Source organism: Haematobia irritans, chromosome 1, assembly GCF_050003625.1.
Source record: "Haematobia irritans isolate KBUSLIRL chromosome 1, ASM5000362v1, whole genome shotgun sequence".
Taxonomy (NCBI): Eukaryota; Metazoa; Arthropoda; class Insecta; order Diptera; family Muscidae; genus Haematobia; species Haematobia irritans.
The window spans coordinates 71,003,953-71,023,701 of record NC_134397.1 but is presented as its reverse complement, the minus strand read 5'-3'; the positions used below and the strand labels follow the sequence as shown (position 1 = coordinate 71,023,701).

Below are 19,749 nucleotides of genomic sequence, written 5' to 3'. Positions count from 1 at the left end.
CCAGAAATATTGATTTTAGGCCCCATAAAATATATACCGATCGACTCAGAATCACCTCCTGAGTCGATCTAGCGCTTGGTGTCCGTCCGTCCGTCTGTCCATGTATTTGTTGTTCACAGGATTCCGGTCGCAATTATTAACCGATTTTGATGAAATTTGGTACAGGGAGTTTTTTGGGTACAAGGACGAACGCTATCGAATTTGGAAGAAATCGTATCAAAGTTAGATATAGCTCCCATATATATGTATCGCCCGATTTCGACAAATGGGGTTACGTTGTGCTTTTTTACAAACGGATCGTCACCAAAATTGGCAAAAGATAATCTTTTTCATCGCCCTTCAAGTCTACAAAATTTCATCGAAATCGGCTCATATTTAGCTATAGTTCCCATATATATGTACCGCCCGATTTTTCTAAAGTTGGCTATAAAACCCTTATTTATCAACCGATAGTACTCAAAGTTGGCCAAATGTAATCTTCGATAGCACTTACTGTATGTGCAAAATTTCATCGAAATCGGTTCAGATTGAGATATAGCTCCCATATATATGTATAGCCCGATTTTCCCAAATTTGGCCATAGAACCCTTATTTATCAACCGAACATACTCAAAGTTGGCTAGATCCAGTCCTCTATAGTAATAACGGTATGTGCAAAATTTCATCGAAATCGGTTCAGAAGTAGATAAAGCTCCCATATATGTATCGCCCGATTTTGAAAAATTTGCCCCTAATAACCTTATGTGTGACCATAGAGGCCTCATTTATTAACTAATCTTACTCAAATTTTACACAAGGTAACCTTTTGTGGTATTAATCAAAACCGCAAAATATTATGCAAATTGGTTCAGATTTAGATATAGCTTCCATATATATGCATCGCTCGATTTTCCCAAATTTTGATGTACTTGCTGATCGTATTTATACGTACTTGTAGCTCTTACATAAGAATATTGCTCGACTTTTACAAATTTGGATTTATTACCCACACTAATTGAGCGATTTTCTCTTTTTTTTAATAATGGGCTCAATATTAGTGGCATACTAACCCCGTAGGTGCAATATCAACTACAGCCAGCGTTGCTAGAAGTAGGGGAAATTCCCTATATGTAGGTTTTTTTCTAATATTTAGCGTCTTGTAGGACGTAGGGCCACAATGTAGGGACATTTTCACTCAACACAATTTGTAATAATTTTTACATTTTGGTGGCTCTAGATTAGGAAATTAGAAGCCGGCAAGGCTTGATCTTTAACAATGTGCGGTAACAATAGTTACCACTCGTGCCAAAAAAAATTGAAGATTACCACAAATTACCAAAAATCCACCAAACAAAGATTTCTATAGAAATTTTTGTCAAAACTTTATTCCTGTAGAAAATTTTCTCAACATTGCATTTCTATAGAAAATTTTGTCAAAATTGCATTTCTATAGAAATTTTTTTCAAAATATTATTTCTATAAAAACATAATTCTATAGAATTTATTATCCAAATTTTATTTCTGTAGAAAAATTTCTCAAAAAAAAAAAAAAAATTTTATACAAACTTTTTCCAAAATTTTATTTCTATACAGATTTATCAAAAAAAAAAAAATTACTATTTTTGGTAGAATTGTACCAACTGTGGCAACTGGTGGTAATACAAATTTATTTTCTAGGTTATATATGTTGCATTTTCATGTTTTAAGATAATAAAGTACTTAGAACCATTTTTGTATTGTAAAATTTGTTTAAATTTAACGAAAAATATTGTAGGGAAATTGTTTGGGAATGTATGGGAAATTTGGGCATTTTTTTGTTCTTGTAGGGTAAACCGAACATTTTCCCTGGCAACACTATGAGCTATAGTCAGATTGAGACAAAGCACCTATAAACATGTACCCCTTAATTTAAATATGCAACTGCGGTTTATCTCCCAGACCTATATCAATGCTACCCCACAAAAGCTTATGATTACTAAGTCAGTAAGGGTGGTTTAGGGCTATATCTAAATCTGAACCGATTTCAATCAAATTTGGCACGCATAGCTACAATGCTAAATCTACTCCCTGTGCAAAATTTCAACCAAATTGGGGTAAGACTCTGGCTTCTGGGACCATATTAGTCCAAATCGGGCGAAAGATATATATGGGAGTTATATCTAAATCTGAACCGATTTCAATAAAATTTGACACACTTGACTATAGTACTATTTGTTCTTCTTGTGCAAAATATTAAGAAAATTAGGGTAAAACTCTGGCTTCTGGGGCCATATAAGTGCATATCGGGTGAAAGATATGTATGGGAGTTATATCTAAATCTGAACCGATTTCAACCAAATTCGGAACACTTTACGAAACTATCAATTGTACTCGTTGTGCAAAATTTAAAGTAAATCAGGCTGAAATTCTGGCTTCTGGGGCCATATTAGTAGATATCGGCCGAAAGATATATATGGGAGCTATATCTAAAACTGAACCGATTTCTTCTAAAATCAATAGGGTTCTATTCTGACCCAAAATACATACTTGTGGCGAATTTTAAGTCGATTGGACTAAAATTGCGACCTAGACTTTGATTACAAAAATGTGTTCACGGACAGACGGACATCGCTATATCGACTCAGGGACCGATTCTAAGCAATGTTGCCAAAGACACCATATGTCTACCTCGTCTCCTTCTGGGTGTTGCAAACATATGCACTAACTTATAATACCCTGTTCCACAGTGTGGCGCAGGGTATAAAAATACTCCAAAATAAAATATGTTTTCTTTATTCTAAATCTTTAGAACAAAGATGCAAAATCCTCAAAATAAGTTTAATGCTATGTTCCCACTCACTCGTTTTTCTCATTCGTTTTTCCAGTGAGATGTTTTATTTTGACAGTAACCATGGAAACTACAAATTCCCATTTACTCTAAATTCAAATATATGCCGCGTTTGTTCAAATAAATACCGCGACTGTAAAGAAAAAAAAATTATTTATGTTATTTTAACATCCCTATGTTCTGCAAAGTCTTTTATTTCCATAATTTGACATATATTTTTCAGAGCATATTCCAAATTAGGGGCGGGTTTAAATTCAAAAATTAAAAACCTGTGTTTTTAACTTGATTGTTTGTATAGGCAAAAAAGACACGTTTAGTAGCGCTTATAAAGGGAAACTATTTTAAACCCCAAAACATGCTTGGTGAAAACGCCGTATTTGGCATGTTCCACTAAAAACTTTCCGTTTCACCTAAAGCCTAGAACTAAGATCACGTTTTCGCACGAAAAACTGTTATACTCCATATAAAAAACGTTAGCGCGGAATAAATGCGAAATCTTTGTTTTGCGCATTTTTAAACACATATTTAAACAACCTTGGATTTTTCGCACGAAAAAATAGGCAGGCATATTATTTCGCATAAATAAGTTAACATCCCTGCGATTGAGACCCTATTTACGGAGATATTCGTTTTTCGCAGAGACGAACTTAGTACTAAGCATAAAGGGGACTTGTGTATTACACTCAAATAAAAGTAAAATCTCTATTTCACTACAACCAATTTAACTTTATTTTAGTTCATGGAATTATTATGTTTGGAGAAAGTTTTCTTTACTCTTATAATTTTTTGCGAATGTTAGTTAAATGAACTAAAAAACTGGAAAAAATTATACACAAATTAAGCATAAAGATTTACTAAATTCGCAGTTCTTACAAAATAGTTCATTATTTCTTTAAATTTGTAAAGTTTACTAAAAATGCGCCCATCATGAACTTCGTATGTCACTAAAGAAATTCTTGCAATTTTTAACTCTAATTTTTTCCCTCAAAATTTTCTTCAACAAGTTGAAAAAATTATTTATGTCTAATAATTTTTCTTGAATTTGTCGAAAAATATTTACTTATTTTTGTGATATCGGTATGATGCAGGCGTTTATAATACTGTTTAGTTAAATTTTTCTAAAAATATTAAAAATTTCTAAAATTAACCCAAAGTTAGCTTCCTGGTGGGTTCACTGTTTTTTCAGTGTAGAGTATTAAATCTTTCACTTTGTTAACCACCATAACCGGATTATGTTGGTGGGGAACTTCAGCATCAGCAATAAAGCCTATTTTGAACTAATGTTTGTGGAATTTATACCGAGAAAGACTGTCATCCACAAATTTCAACTCGGATGAAATTTGCTCCTCCAAGAGGCTCCAAAACCAAATCTCGGGATCGGTTTATATGGGGGCTATAAATGATTATGGACTGATATGGACCACTTTTGGCATGGTTGTTAAATATCGTATACTACCTCCACGTACCAAATTTCAACCAGATCGGATGAATTTTGCTTCTCCAAAAGGCATCGGAGGTCAAATCTGGCGATCGGTTTATATGGGAGCTATATATAATTATGGACTGATAGGAACCAATTCCTGCATGGTTGTTGGATACCATATACTAATATCACGTACTAAATTTCAACCGAATGGGAAGAATTTTTCTCTTCCAAGATGCTCCGGAGGTCAAATCTGGGGATCGGTTTATATGGGGCCTATATATAATTAAGGACCGATATCGACCAATTTTTGCATGGGTGTTTGAGGCCATATATTAACATCACGTACCAAATTTCAATTGAATCAGATGAATTTTGGTCTTCCAAGAGGCTCCGGAGGTCAAATCTGGTGATCGGTTTATATGGGGGCTATATATAATTATGGACCGATATGGACCAATTTTTGCATGGTCATTAGAGACCATATACTAACATCATGTACCAAATTTCAGCCGGATCGGATGAAATTTGTTTCTCTTAGAGGCTCCGCAAGCCAAATCGGGGGATAGGTTTATATGGGGGCTATATATAACTATGGACCGATGTGGACCAATTTTTGCATGGTTGTTAGAGACCATATACTAACTCCATGTACCAAATTTCAGCCGGATCGGATGAAATTTGCTTCTCTAAGAGGCCTCGCAAGCCAAATCGGGGGATCGGTTTAGAATTATTTACCGATGTGGACCAATTTTTGCATGGTTGTTAGAGACCATATACTAACTCCATGTACCAAATTTCAGCCGGATTGGATGAAATTTGCTTCTCTAAGAGGCCTCGCAAGCCAAATTTGGGGGTCCGTTTATATGGGGGCTATACGTAAAAGTGGACCGATATGGCCCATTTGCAATACCATCCGACCTACATCAATAAAAACTACTTGTGACAAGTTTCATGTCGATAGCTTGTTTCGTTCGGAAGTTAGCGTGATTTCAACAGAGGGACGGATATGCTTAGATCGACTCAGAATTTCACCAAGACCCAGAATATATATACTTTATGGGGTCTTAGATCAATATTTCGATGTGTTACAAACGGAATGACAAAGTTAATATACCCCCCATCCTATGGTGGAGGGTATAAAAAAGCATACCCGTTTCCAAAGAATTTGTCTTTACACTAATGATTTAGCTAATGATTCCGAGCCAAAGAAGCGTAGAATTGAAGAAAGGATAAATCTAAGACACATTTCTCTTTTAAATTTGAGTTTTGCGTACTTGATTCTAGGAAACAAATTTAATTTATTCGTTTTTCAAAATTTTTTCTTCATGTGCTATTAAAGTCCTTAAACAACTGTGTTACCGACCACTTAAATTGTCAAATTCAGTCTCGAATTCAAGTAGAAATTATGTTAGGTTTCAAGTAAAAACGTCTTTAAAATAAAGTGTTGAAAAACATCTCCTAGTTTTTAACGTTTTTTGGCTTTGTAGTGAAGATACAAAAAGTCAAAAAACTTAACGACGATTTCATTAGTTTCATAGAATTTTTCAGAATTATTAAAAGTTAAGATACCCATTATCAAGTCAAATCACTTAACTTTAAGGACAAAATGATTTCAATGAGATGTTTATCGACATCTGGACAAGGAAATGAGTCTTCTATGGACATGAAATCTTTGGCCTCACGACAATATTTTTTGCAGTGCAGTAATACAAAATCCTTATAATGCCAAAAATCGATTCTTGAAATTAACAGTTCATGCAAGAACCCGGTTTACCTACTTCTGAAAATTGTCTTTGCCTATTTTCAGGCCAGTGGCATATTTGTACAACAAACAAACATTCCAACGTCAATATACCTTCTCATCTTATGCTGACGGTTATACCAATTGGGAATCTCTGCAATTTATTATGTTTTTTATTCACATGGATATTTTTATTCGTTTCTTTGTGATGTATTGTTCTTTTGTGTCCAGAAAAGACAGCTTGCACAAGTCTTTTTGTTTTTTTTTTTTTATTGAATTTCAATTCAGTATTGAAAGAAACTCTGTGAAAATGTAAAGTTTTTTGTTTGACTATTTTTTAGTTCCGTATTGAAATGACCACTTTGCAATCTCTCTGCAGACTCTTTGGTGTAATGAGTTTTTCGCTCTCTTTTTCGCTCTCTTTTTCGCTCGCACTCAATGGAGAACACGATTTCTACTGCTATAATAACTCATTTTCGAAAATTTGACGATAGGCCCACCAAAGAAAATAATAATAAAATAAAATTGAATACAAATACGTAGAATTCGATTTTGAGATACCAGAATATTTCAACATTTTAGTTCAAATTAAATTATTTAATATGTATGTATGGATAAGTATTTTTTAATATGTATGGATAAATCCTTACAAGATTTTGTTGACATTTATGTTTTCTCCTTCATCTAATTTGCTTAGATTATCGATTTCAAAAACTTATGTTTGTAATTTTTAACTGGTCATATGATTAAATAGTTTTCATAGCCACAATTATGCAAAATTTTCTTTTTGGCCAATGGGGACAACAAAAAATATTTGACCCATATAGTAGTTAATAAATATCTTCTTACATATAAAAATCTACATTGATGAAGAGTATTATAAAATTCATTCCCAAAGTTTTGCTCAATTCATAGTAGAATAGCCAATTCATTTTATTTTTGTTATGATTCGGTCAAATAAAAGTACACTAATTCAAGTGTTGCTAATAATGCGAAATATTTTAGCAGCCATTTACAGCCTTGTTAGAAATAAGAAATAGCAAAGTTAGTGAATGATGTTTCTATATCGATTATTAGTAATTACTAATCGCTTTTATGGCATTAAAAATCGTTATGCGATTTGTTTTTATGTCGAAATCTAATTTTCGTAACAAATATTCTTCGTACAAATTAGGAATATGGTTTTCTTACACCAAAAAAAAAAACAATAAAATTTAACTACAAACAAATAATTTTTTTCAATAAAAATAAGTTAAATTTAACGTTAGTTTAACTACGAAATTTTTTTCTGTGTAAGCTCTTTTCACGTAGCCAATAATATTTACTGGAAGACGTTCAAATATTCGCAAAAGCGATAAATAGTAGTTTTAGTGTCAAAATAATTTAACATAATAAAGAAATTCGGTATACTTTGATTTTTTCTTTTGTAAAAAAGTGTTCTTACCAGATGATTTTTGAATCTTCCCCACAAATATATTAAAAAACAAGTATATACAGCAGTAAGTTCGGCCGGGTCGAATCTTAAATACCCACCACCATGAACCAAATATTAGGGTTTCCTTTGAAATGTCAGGAGGCTTGAGGACTTGAGGACACTTCCCGAAGATAAATTTAAAGATTTCACCTATGAGGACTATATCAGATTCTGGATTTATAAGAACCACTTTTGTTTGAGTTTTAGAGGAATCATTAAGATCTCTTGTAAGTGTGCAAGAAAATTTTAAAGTAACGTCTTGATTTGAAATCTTAAATCTGTAGAAGTAAAATCTGGAAATATTACATTGAGTTTCAAGCAATTTTCATGATCAGTGCGCCTTCTACACCCTCAAGAAGTGAAGTCGGTCTATATGGAGGCATTACCAAATGGACCGATAAAAACTTAATCCGATACACGTTTGAGCCTAAAATACCAGAATATTTACAATTTCAGGCAAATGAGATAAAAACTACGGTTTCTAGAAACCCAAGGAGTTAAATCGGGAGATTGTTCTTATGGGGGCTATACTAAAATATGGATCGATACTCACCGTATCGGCACACCTCTTTATGACCCGAAAATACTTCTAGATTTCGAATTTCAGGCAAATAGGATAAAAACTTCGGATTCTAGAAGCCCAAGAAGTAAAATCGGGAATCGGTCTATATGGGGGCTATACCAAAATATGGACCGATACTCACCACTTTCGGCAAACCTCTTTATGGTCCTAAAATACCTCTAGATTTCCAATTTCAGACAAATTGGTTAAAAACTACGGTTTCTATAAGCCCAAGACCCCAAATCGGGAGGTCGGTTTATATGGGGACTATATCACAACCTGGACCGATATAGCCCATCTTCGAACTTGACCTGCCTGCAGACAAAATACGAGTTTGTGCAAAATTTCAGCACGATTGCTTCATTATTGAAGACTGTAGCGTGATTACAACAGACAGACAGACAGACGGACATCGTTATATCGTCTTAGAATTTCTCCCTGATCAAGAATATATATACTTTATATAGTCGGAAATCGATATTTCGATGTGTTACAAACGGAATGACAAACTTATTATACCCCCGTCACCATTCTATGGTGGTGGGTATAACAAGTATATACGGCCGTAAGTTCGGCCAGGACGAAGGGTAGGCTGGAGGGTACAGGCTTATGTACCCTCCACCATGGATTGCGTAGAAACTTCTACTGAAGACTGTCATCCACAATCGCATTACTTGGGTTGCGGTAACACTTGCCGATGGCAAGGTATCTTAAAGCTTCCTAACACCGTCTTCTAAATTACAAGGTAGTCCATACGTAGTATATATTAAACTAAACAAGTATATACGGCCGTAAGTTCGGCCAGGCCGAATCTTATGTACCCTCCACCATGGATTGCGTAGGAACTTCTACTAAAGGCTGTCATCCACAATCGAATTACTTGGGTTGCGATAACACTTGCCGATGGCAAGGTATCGTAAAACTTTTTAACACTGTCTTCTAAATTGTAAGTTAGTCCATAAGGGGTATATATTAAACAAAAAAAGGCCGATTAAATACGTATATAATCTAGTTTGACAAAATTTTCTATAGAAATAAAATTTTGACAAAATTTTCTATAGAAATGAAACCTTGACAAAATTTTCTATAGAAATAAAATTTTGACAAAATTTTCTATAGAAATAAAAATTTGACAAAATTTTCTATAGAAATAAAAACTTGACAAAATGTTCTATAGAAATAAAATGTTGACAAAATTTTCTATGGAAGTAAAATGTTGACAAAAATTTCTATAGCAATACAATTTTGACAAAAATTTCTATAGAAATAAAATGTTGACAAAATTTTGTATAGAAATGAAATTTTGACAAAATTTTGTATAGAAATAAAATGTTGACAAAATTTTCTACAGAAATAAATTTTTTACAAAATTTTCTATAGAAATAAAATTTTGACAAACATTTCTATAGAAATAAACTTTTGATAAAACTTTCTATAGAAATGAAATTTTAACAAAACTTTCTATAGTAATAAAATTTGACAAAATTTTCTATGGAAATAAAGTTTTGGTAGATTACAAAATTTTCTATAGAAATAAAATTTTGACAAAATTTTCTATGGAAATAAAATTTTGACAAACATTTGTATAGAAATAAACTTTTGACAAAACTTTCTATAGAAATGAAATTTTGACAAAACTTTCTATAGTAATAAAATTTGACAAAATTTTCTATGGAAATAAAGTTTTGGTAGATTGTTTTTGGCGATATGGACCAATTTTTGTGTAATAAGTCATCGGCTATATATAACTAAAGACCGATATGGACCAATTTTTACATGGCTGTTAGAGGCCATATATTGACAAAATGTACCAAATTTCAACCGTATCGGATGACTTTTGCTCCTCCAAGAGGTTCCGGACGTCAAATCTGGGGACGGTTTATATGGGAACTATATATAAGTATGGACCGATATGGACCAATTTTTGCATGGTTGTTAGAGACCATATACTAACACCACGTACCAAATTTCAACTGGATCGGATGAATTTTGCTCTTCCAAGAGGCTCCGGAGGTCAAATCTGGGGATCGGTTTATATGGGGGCTATATATAATTATGGACCGATATGGACCAATTTTTGCATGGTTATTAGAGGCCGTAAACTAACATCAGGTACCAAATTTCAACCGGATCGGATGAATTTTGCCCCTCCAGGAGGCTCCGGAGGTCAAATCTAGGGATCGGTTTATATGGGGGCTATATATAATTATGGACCGATATGGACCAATTTTTGCATGGTTGTTAGAGACCGTATACTAACATCAGGTACCAAATTTCAACCGGATCGGATGAATTTTGCCCCTCCAAAAGTCTCCGGTGGTCAAATCTGGGGATCGGTTTATATGGGGGCTATATATATTTATGGACCGATATGGACCAATTTTTGCATGGTTGTTAGAGACCGTATACTAAGACCACGTACCAAATTTCAACCGGATCGGATGAATTTTGCTGCTCCGGGAGGCTCCCCAAGCCAAATTTGGGGATCGGTTTATATGGGGGCTATACGTAAACGTGGTCCGATATGGCCCATTTTCAATACCATCCGACCTACATCAATAACAACTACTTGTGCCAAGTTTCAAGTCGATAGCTTGTTTCGTTCGGAAGTTAGCGTGATTTCCACAGACGGACGGACAGCCGGACAGACGGACGGACGGACAGACGGACGGACGGACGGACATGCTTAGATCGACTCAGAATTTCACCACGACCCAGAATATAAATACTTTATGGGGTCTTAGAGCAATATTTCGATGTGTTACAAACGGAATGACAAAGTTAATATACCCCCATCCTATGGTGGAGGGTATAAAAAGGGCGATTAAATACGTATATAAAAGTTTAAAGTTTCTATAGAAATAAAATTTTGACAAAATAAAATTTTGACAACATTTTCTATAGAAGTAAAATTTGGAAAAAATTTTCTATAGAAATAAAATTTGGAAAAAAATTTCTATAGAAATAAAATTTTGACAAAATTTTCTATAGAAATAAAATTTGGAAAACATTTTCTATAGAAATAAAATTTTGATAAAATTTTCTATAGAAATAAAATTTTTACAACATTTTCTATAGAAATAAAATTTTGTCAAAATTTTCTATAGAAATAAAATTTTGACAAAATTTTCTATAGAAATAATATTTTGACAATGTTTTCCATAATAATAAAATATTGGTAGATTATTTTTGGCTCGAGTGGCAACCATGAATATGAACCGATATGGACTAATTTTTGTGTGATTGGGGATCGGCTATATATAACTATAGACCGATATGGACCAATTTTGGCATGGATATTAGCGGCCTTATACTAACACCACGTTGCAAATTTCAACCGGATCGGATGAATTTTGCTCCTACAAGAGGCTCCGGAGATCAAATCTGGGGAACGGTTTATATGGGGCCTATATATAATTATGGACCAATATGGACCAATTCTTGCGTGTTTGTTAGAGACCACATTCTAACACCATGTTCCAAATTTCAACCGGATCGGATGAATTTTGCTCCTCCAAAAGGCTCCGGGGGACAAATCTGGGAATCGATTTATATGGGGGCTATATATAATTATGGACCGATATCGACCAATTTTTGCATGGTCATTAGAGAACATATACCAACACCATGTACCAAATTTCAGCCGGATTGGATGAAATTTTCGTTTCTTAGAGGCTCCGCAAGCCAATTTTTGCATGGTTGTTAGATACCATATACTAACACCATGTACCAAATTTCAGCCGGATCGGATGAAATTTGATTCTCTTAGAGGCTCCGCAAGCCAAATCGGGTTTATATGGGGGCTATATGTAATTATGGACCGATATGGAGCAATTTTAGCATGGTTGTTAGAGACCATATACCATGTACCAAATTTCAGCCGGATCGGATGAAATTTGCTTCTCTTAGAGCAATCGCAAGCCAAATTTGGGGGTCCGTTTATATGAGGGCTGTACGTAAAAGTGGACCGATATGGCCCATTGGCAATACCATCCAATAATTCAATAACAACTACTTGTGCCAAGTTTCAAGTCGATAGCTTGTTTCGTTCGGAAGTTAGCGTGATTTCAACAGACGGACGGACATGCTCAGATCGACTCAGAATTTCACCACGACCCAGAATATATATACTTTAGAATATATAACGGAATGACAAAGTTAATATACCACCATCCTATGGTGGAGGGTATAAAAATCATAACAAATTATTCATTTGGCAAAATATCGCAACATTTTTTAATTCACATCCAAAATACTGAATTTGAATCACACCTTAAGAAAATTCAGCGCAACGACTGCTTAAATTGCGGATATCCGTCCTGCACTGAAAGAAGAGTTTTCTTTTCTGAGGAACGAAGTTTTAGACAAGCAAAGTTTTCTTTTGACGCTAAAGAATTTTTTTAAAGGCAAATAAAAAGAAGTAGAGACAATCGTTGAATCGCATATCATAAATTTGGGTTTGTTTGGTCTAACAGAAAATACTTTATAAGAAAGAGAATTTCGTTTGTCTACAATTTCATTGCTTAGGAAAGTATTTTTTCTTTGGGTGTAAAATTCATCGTTTCTGCGCCAAGTTTGCACCATAAAAAGAATATTTTTTCACTACTTTTTTGGCGACGCTTTTTCTTCGAAATTATATGGAGTCTATATTGGATATAAGAGGCAGATTAAATACCGATATAAGCCTTTTCAATTCTTGATCGTTTTATATAGACAAGTCTAACTACACCCAGAGAAATGGTTGGTTGCAATTCGATAATTACAATGAGGAAATGATGTCAGTAATTTATTTTTTGTTACAAGAACAATGTTTTCATTAGTTTCCCCATTATACATTTAACACGACCATAAAAAAGTTCACAGGATTAAAACGAAACCATTCATTTGGTTACAATAACCAATGCCGATAAATTTGGTTTTATGCTTCATAAAATTGTTGAGCTAACCACCAGCATAGTGAGACCTACATCATGGGAATCAACAATTTGTTGGTACAACCAAAAGTTGAGTATACTAATAGAATATTAGTTCAATTATAGGACGGGCGTAAGGTAGTTGTTGCAACAAATAAATATTTATATCAACATGGTATGACGCTACAAAATTTGCAAAACGGGGAACAGCATTTACTTGATAATAGTCAGCAATACATTGAATAAAGTTTATCCCATACACGGATGAAAAAGACTGTTTTTCATATGTTTGGCTATAAACATTATATGTTTGGAACACAAATTTTTAAACACAATATTTTTGAGTGCAAGCATATAATGTTCATAAACTAGCATAACATGTTTGGGACATATATGTTAATATGTTAGAACATTTTATGTTTGGGACATAAAATGTTTGTAAATATAATATGCTTGGATGCAAACATATATTAATTTAGAAATAGCCTATAAACATATATGTGTTTAGTAGCTTGGAGCGCTATTTAACAGGGAGCGATATTGAATTAAGTTGGTGGTTGTTGCTTGTTATTACAAAATTAACATTTTATTTTTCCTTGGGCAATTGATCAGCTACTTCTTTGATCCTTACAAACTGTGTGGTCCGCTGTTCGAATCCCCGTCCGGCAAAAGGTAAAATTAAAATAAAAAAAATCATACAATTGAATAATTTCTTCTACAATGTTTGTATTACAGAAAAAGGTGCTAAGAACTAAAAAATCTCGTGGAAGTGAGAAAGATGTGGGGGAATATATAATTGGGCAGAAACAAAATTTTGAGCATTCAGGTCGAAAACCTATGTTGTTAGCACCTATATTACCTGTTTATTTTCATAATTCATTATGATTGTAAATATATAAATAAATAAATAAAATTTTGAGCACAATATTGTTTGGGAGAATTTTTTTAAGCATATTATATTTTTGGGTGCAAAATACTTCCAAACATATATGTTCACATAATAACATATTGTTTTTTGGAAGACAACATTATTGAATTTGGATGCAAAAATACAAAATGTTTGGAAATTAGACTACCCAAACATATATTGTTTAGACCAATATGCTTTCAAACATATTATATATTGGAAGAGATCAAACATATAAATGTTTGGGCAATACCCAAAAATATATATGCTTGAAGCAAAATATGTTTGGGAGTATATGTTACAGAAGCGATTTTTTGTGAGCGTGTAGAAAAGAAGTTGCCTTCAGGTAAGTATCGCACCGATTTATAAAAAAGGAATATTACAAAAGTTTCCATAAAAATTGCAGGCTTCATACACCAACAAACACAAATACTTTTTACGGCAAGCGAGCTTTTTTTATTGTATTAAGAATACAGGAAGAATCTAAGTCGATCTGTATTTATATCTAGAGGCTTAAGGAAGAAATTTCTGGCATTTATATATTGAATTAGGTTCTGTAGTTTGACCACATAATTACAACCTAATAACCATCTGTCATTGGTATACAAATATTATATCTCACATATATGTAGATCAAAAGCCTTTGTTGTTAGCACCATTTGTATTTATTTTCGTAGTTTATTATGATTGTAAATCTTGTAATAAATTAATAAAATCTCAATATAATCTGCCCTTTCATTTGATATTGGAATTTGGTTAGGATAATAGTAAAGACAATCGAGGGCGGTTGCACCAACAAATAAAACAATTAATATGAAATTGCGACAACCAATGCAAAGTTGATCCAACATACTACCATGTAGTTACAATTGCCAAATGTCAGTTGTGCTGACAGATATCATTGATAGTTGATGGAACCACCTGCTTTCGGTTGGCAAATAATTCGGTTGAGGCAACGAATTTGTTTTCTGGGTGTAGTTATTAACCTATACGAACCAATTTTCGCATGGAATTTGTTCCTTCATGAGGCTTCCGAAGTTAAAACTTGGGATTATAAACCGATATCGACCAGTTTTTGCAAGATTGTTAGATCACGTACCAACATTCAACTGGTTTAGATGTAATTTGCTCTTACAAGATGCCCCGTAAAGTTAATGTGGGGATCGTATGAAATTTACACTTCCAATAGGCTACGGAAGTCAAATCCGGTGGTCGGTTTATATGAAGGCCATTGGCGTACCTAGAGGGGTGCCGGGAAGGGGGGTTTATCAATAGGTATAAAGTTTTTTAGTCTACATACCTTTAAATTCGAGTCCATAGTTTGTTTCGTTCGCAAGTTAGTGTGATTTAAACATACGGACGGACAGCCAGACGGACGAACATCGATCGATTGACATCGACTCAGAATTTCAGAGATCAATATTACGATGTGTTACAAACGGAATGGCAAAGTTGGTATACACCCTAATCCTATGGTGTAAGGTATAAATAAGAGAAAATAGATTATTTTTCATGCACACAAACATTTTTTTTTATGATTCATTCACGATATTAATTGATAGTATCAATCACAGTTTTAATTGGGCATAAAAAAATATTTTATGAAAATATTAATATCATTTAATTTTTAAATTGCTTTAATTTATGTTGATAGCTAACAAATATCAATTTTTTAATTGATTCAATCAAAAATTTAATTGATGTTGTTTGGTCGACTCAACCAGGTTTTTTATTGATTCAATTAATTATTTAGTTAAACTTCAATCTAATTTCCATTTAACTTTTTTAATAAATCAGTAATTAAGTTTAGTAATCGACACCGATTAAATTTTTTAATCAAATTGTTAAGTGGAACAATAAATTGTTTAATAAAAACCGCGACAATTTTCACTCATTTCCTTAACTAATTTTGTTTCTTACCCCCATATGCAAAAAAGTAAAAGAAAATTTCAAGCCTACTTTTACCATATAAATTCCTTCGATAAACTGTCAATAAATTATTTTACCTATCTAATAACCCTATATGTAAAATAATTTATTGACAGTTTAAAAAAAGATTAAAAAATGATTTATCAATTAATTTTTTTTATTAAAAATTAAAAAAAAAAATCATATTTTTAATTGACTTAATCTTCCGAGTTCGATTAAACAGTTAATTGCATCAATTATTTTTTTTACTGTTTAATTAAAATTTTTCAATCATTGGCCTAATTGGCTTAATGTTTTGTGTTTGATTGAAAAGTTTATTGTATCAATTGTTTTAATTAACTTTTTATTTGGAAATATTTTTTCTTTGATTAAATGTGAGTATTATTGCGGTACATTTACTTTATGGATTTCAAGTTAGTGGTTTATTACTTGCTAAGGCATATCCGTTAATTAAATAATCTCAAAACGTTTACGCTTTATTTTATGAAAAAAATACAAATATTTTACTGATATCTTTTTATATTAAAAGGCGCTAAAATGTCAACACTTTATTGAGATTTATCTTCGTGTGCAATATTAAACAATCGGATTGAAATTCGAAGACATTGCTAGGTAAAGTGAATGTCAAAGCATACTCTTTGTGAGAATTCAAGAGCAAAGAGAATAAATGTGAGTACTTAAAAATCAAAACAAACAACCAACAGATGTCATGTGTTGTTGGTTAGAGGGGATTGGATGTGGTTGGCTTCGGCTCCCTATAGTTGTAATGAGCTATGGGTGAATAATCAGAAACGGAGCAAAAACAACTTGTAAACTTACCAAAGAAAAGTTTATGCAAAAAACTTTTTTCAATTCTAGTATACTTATATTTTTGTTTAATTTAAGAAACTGAATTCACTAAGAGCATATTTAATACTGTGTGGCATAGTTTTACTTGTATTTTTCACATTATTTTCAATATTTTAGTTGCTAAATAATTTATTTTTTTATACCGATTGTAGCAAAATACGAAGGAAAATGTGAGAAAAGCGACATCTTCCTACTACTTGAGTCTATGCATCAAAACTGATTTGAAAAAGAAAAACTTGCCGGTTTGGATGCCGAATTCTCAGATATACATAAAAATCTGACACTTATACACACGCACGCACACACAACAGTCAGACATTCGAAATTTCGTATTCAAGTAAGAACCTTTTTTTGCTATAGTGTCGGAAAAAGAATGTGAAAAACGAGAAGAACCACCTTAGAATCAACTTTCATAGGAGACAAAACTAAAAAACTAATTTTTCTTTCTTCAATTTCATTTTAATTCGTTCTTTTACCATTTGCTTTTTTTTATCCACCGTATTGTAGGTTAACGTTTTGATTATTGTTTGTATTTTTTTTTTGGTTTATTACATGCGTTTAGTTTTCTACGTCAATGTACAACAAACAGCAGCTGTATTTCCTTATACGAAATGAATTGCTCATCGTATTGAAATCAAAACGTTTTGAGATAAACTCATTATCTATCTACGACTAATAGATAATTGCATGAAAGTATCTACACAGTGGTTACGTAACCACAAATTTATTGCTAAAAACATATTTCTCAAAGTCTGAACAAAAAATATAACGCAAAATATTTTTTTCAATTAAAATTTTAATAGAAGTGGAGAAAAATATTCAATAATTTTTTAATAAAATAATTAAATGAATTTAATTGATCCAATTAATTTTGCAATTTAAAGTGCTAAAGCGATAGTATCAATCACAAAATTAATTCGAAATAAAAAAATAATTGATTAAAAAATTTATTAACTTCTTATTTTTTAATTAATTAATATAAATTGATTCAATTAAAAATTTAACTGATTTTCACTTCCTTTCGATACATTTTTGATACCATCTCAAATCGCTCAAATTTGTTGGGTCCACTATATAAACGTCTATGTTCCGGTGATATACATATATTTTAATTTGACACGGTTTGGACAACATTTTATTAGACTTCTACAAAATCTTTAGATATAAAATTTAAATCGGCCAATGCCCTAGGGCATAACATAATGTTAGTAAAAATATATGGGACATTTTTAAATCTACAGCCATTTTTAGGCAATTTCGCAAAAGTGCATTTATGATTTATCGGTCGATGGATATGTATTAGAAATATAAGCAAATTGTAGTAATTTTTAAAAATTTTTGCAAAATATTTCTCTCCAACTAAGAGGTACTTCATAAATTTTCTATAGAAATAAAATTTTGACAAAATTTTCTATAGTAATAAAATATTGATGAAACATCCTATAGAAATAAAATGTTAATAAAGTTTTCAATAGAAATAAAATTTTGACAAAATTTTCTATATTTATAAAATTTTGACAAAATTTTTTATAGTAAAAAAATTTTGACAAAATTTTCTATATTAATGAAATTTTGACAAAACATTCTATAAAAATAAAATGTTGATAAAATTTTCAATAGAAATAAGAATCTGACAAAATTTCCTATAGAAATAAAATTTTGACAAAATTTCTTATAGAAAAAAAAAATTGATAAAACTTTCTATAGAAATAAAATTTTGATAAAATTTTCTATATAAAGGAAATTTTAATAAAATTTTCTATATAAAAGAAATTTTGGCAAAATTTTCAATATAAATAAAATTTTGACAAAATTTCCTATATAAAAGAAATTTTGCAAATTGCAGTAATTTTTACAATTTTTTGCAAAATATTCGTCTCCAACTAAGAGATAATGCACCAATTTTCCATAGAAATAAAATTTTGACAAAATTTTCTAAATAAATGAAATTTTGGCATAAATTTCTATAGAAATAAATTTTTGACAAAATTTCTTATAGAAATAAAATGTTGACAAAATTTCTTATAGAAATAAAAGATATATATATAGGAGCTATATACACCCAAAGAAAAAATACTTTCCTCCGGAACGAAATTTTAGACAGACGAAATTCCCCTTTCCTATAATGTATTTTCGTTTAGAGCAAATAAACCCGAATTTGTGATAAACTATTCTACGATTGCCTATGATAGTTTTTATTTGCTTTAAAAGAATATTTTGTAGCGTCAAAAGAAAATTTTGCTAAAATTTCGTTCCTAAGAAAAGAAAACTCTTCTTTGTGTGTATAAATCTGAACCGATAGCAATCAAATTTCGCATCCATAGTAAGAATGTTAATTCTCCTTGTGCGAAATTTGACGAAAATCGGAGTACAACTTTGGCCTCTGTCGTCATATGGATGTATATAGGGCGTAAGATATATATGGGAACTATATCTAAACCAATTTCAATCAAATTTGCCAATTTACGACATTATCAGTTGTACTCCTTGAGCGAAATTTGGGAGCTCTATCTAAATTTGAACGGATTTCTTGCAAAATCAGTCCACAGTGTGGGTATAAAAAGAACGAATGATAAGTACACAAGAAATGTTTTTTGATTCAATTACCCAATTTTGGATCAAATTTGTTCCTACATGAGATATCAGCAGTCAAATCTTGAAGTTCGATTTATATGGGGCCTATATATAATTATGGGCCGATATCTACAACCGTTTCAGATGAAATTTTCTCCTCCAAGAAGATTCGGAAGTCAAATCTGGAGACCGGTTTATATGGAGACTATATATAATTATGGACCGATACGGACCATTATTTGCATAGTTTTTAGGGGGCGTATACTTAAATCATGTATGAAATTTCATACGGTTGGGATGAAAGTTGCTCTTGCATTTATATGGTGGAAATACGTAAAAGTTGTCCAATGCCTCCCATCTGCAATACCATGCGACCTACATAGCTAGTTTCGTTCGTCAGTTAGCGTGATTTCAACTGACGAATGGACTATCAAGAAAATGTTCGTACGATTCCCAAAAGTTGTAAGAATGAACTACAGTATGTTTATCATGGTCATGATTTGGAGCCAATGATTTTGTCTTTTAGTTTAGTTCATCTTTTCTTCTATGGGAGGGTGTAATTTTGTGA

At 32.0% G+C, this 19,749-nt stretch overlaps 1 protein-coding gene across 3 annotated transcripts in view; it reads right to left on the bottom strand.

Moving 5' to 3' along the window:
* Positions 1-17,208, bottom strand: part of mrt (martik) — a 33,838-nt gene extending 16,630 nt beyond the window's left edge. The window contains exon 1 of one of the 3 annotated variants that reach the window (XM_075290707.1): positions 17,084-17,208. The gene's annotated coding sequence lies outside the window, so the exon portion shown is untranslated. Of the gene's footprint in view, positions 1-6,087; positions 6,282-16,577; positions 16,829-17,083 lie in introns of those variants that run through there. The other 2 variants (XM_075290705.1, XM_075290706.1) reach the window with 2 other exon arrangements.
* Between the last annotated feature and the right edge of the window lie 2,541 nt (positions 17,209-19,749).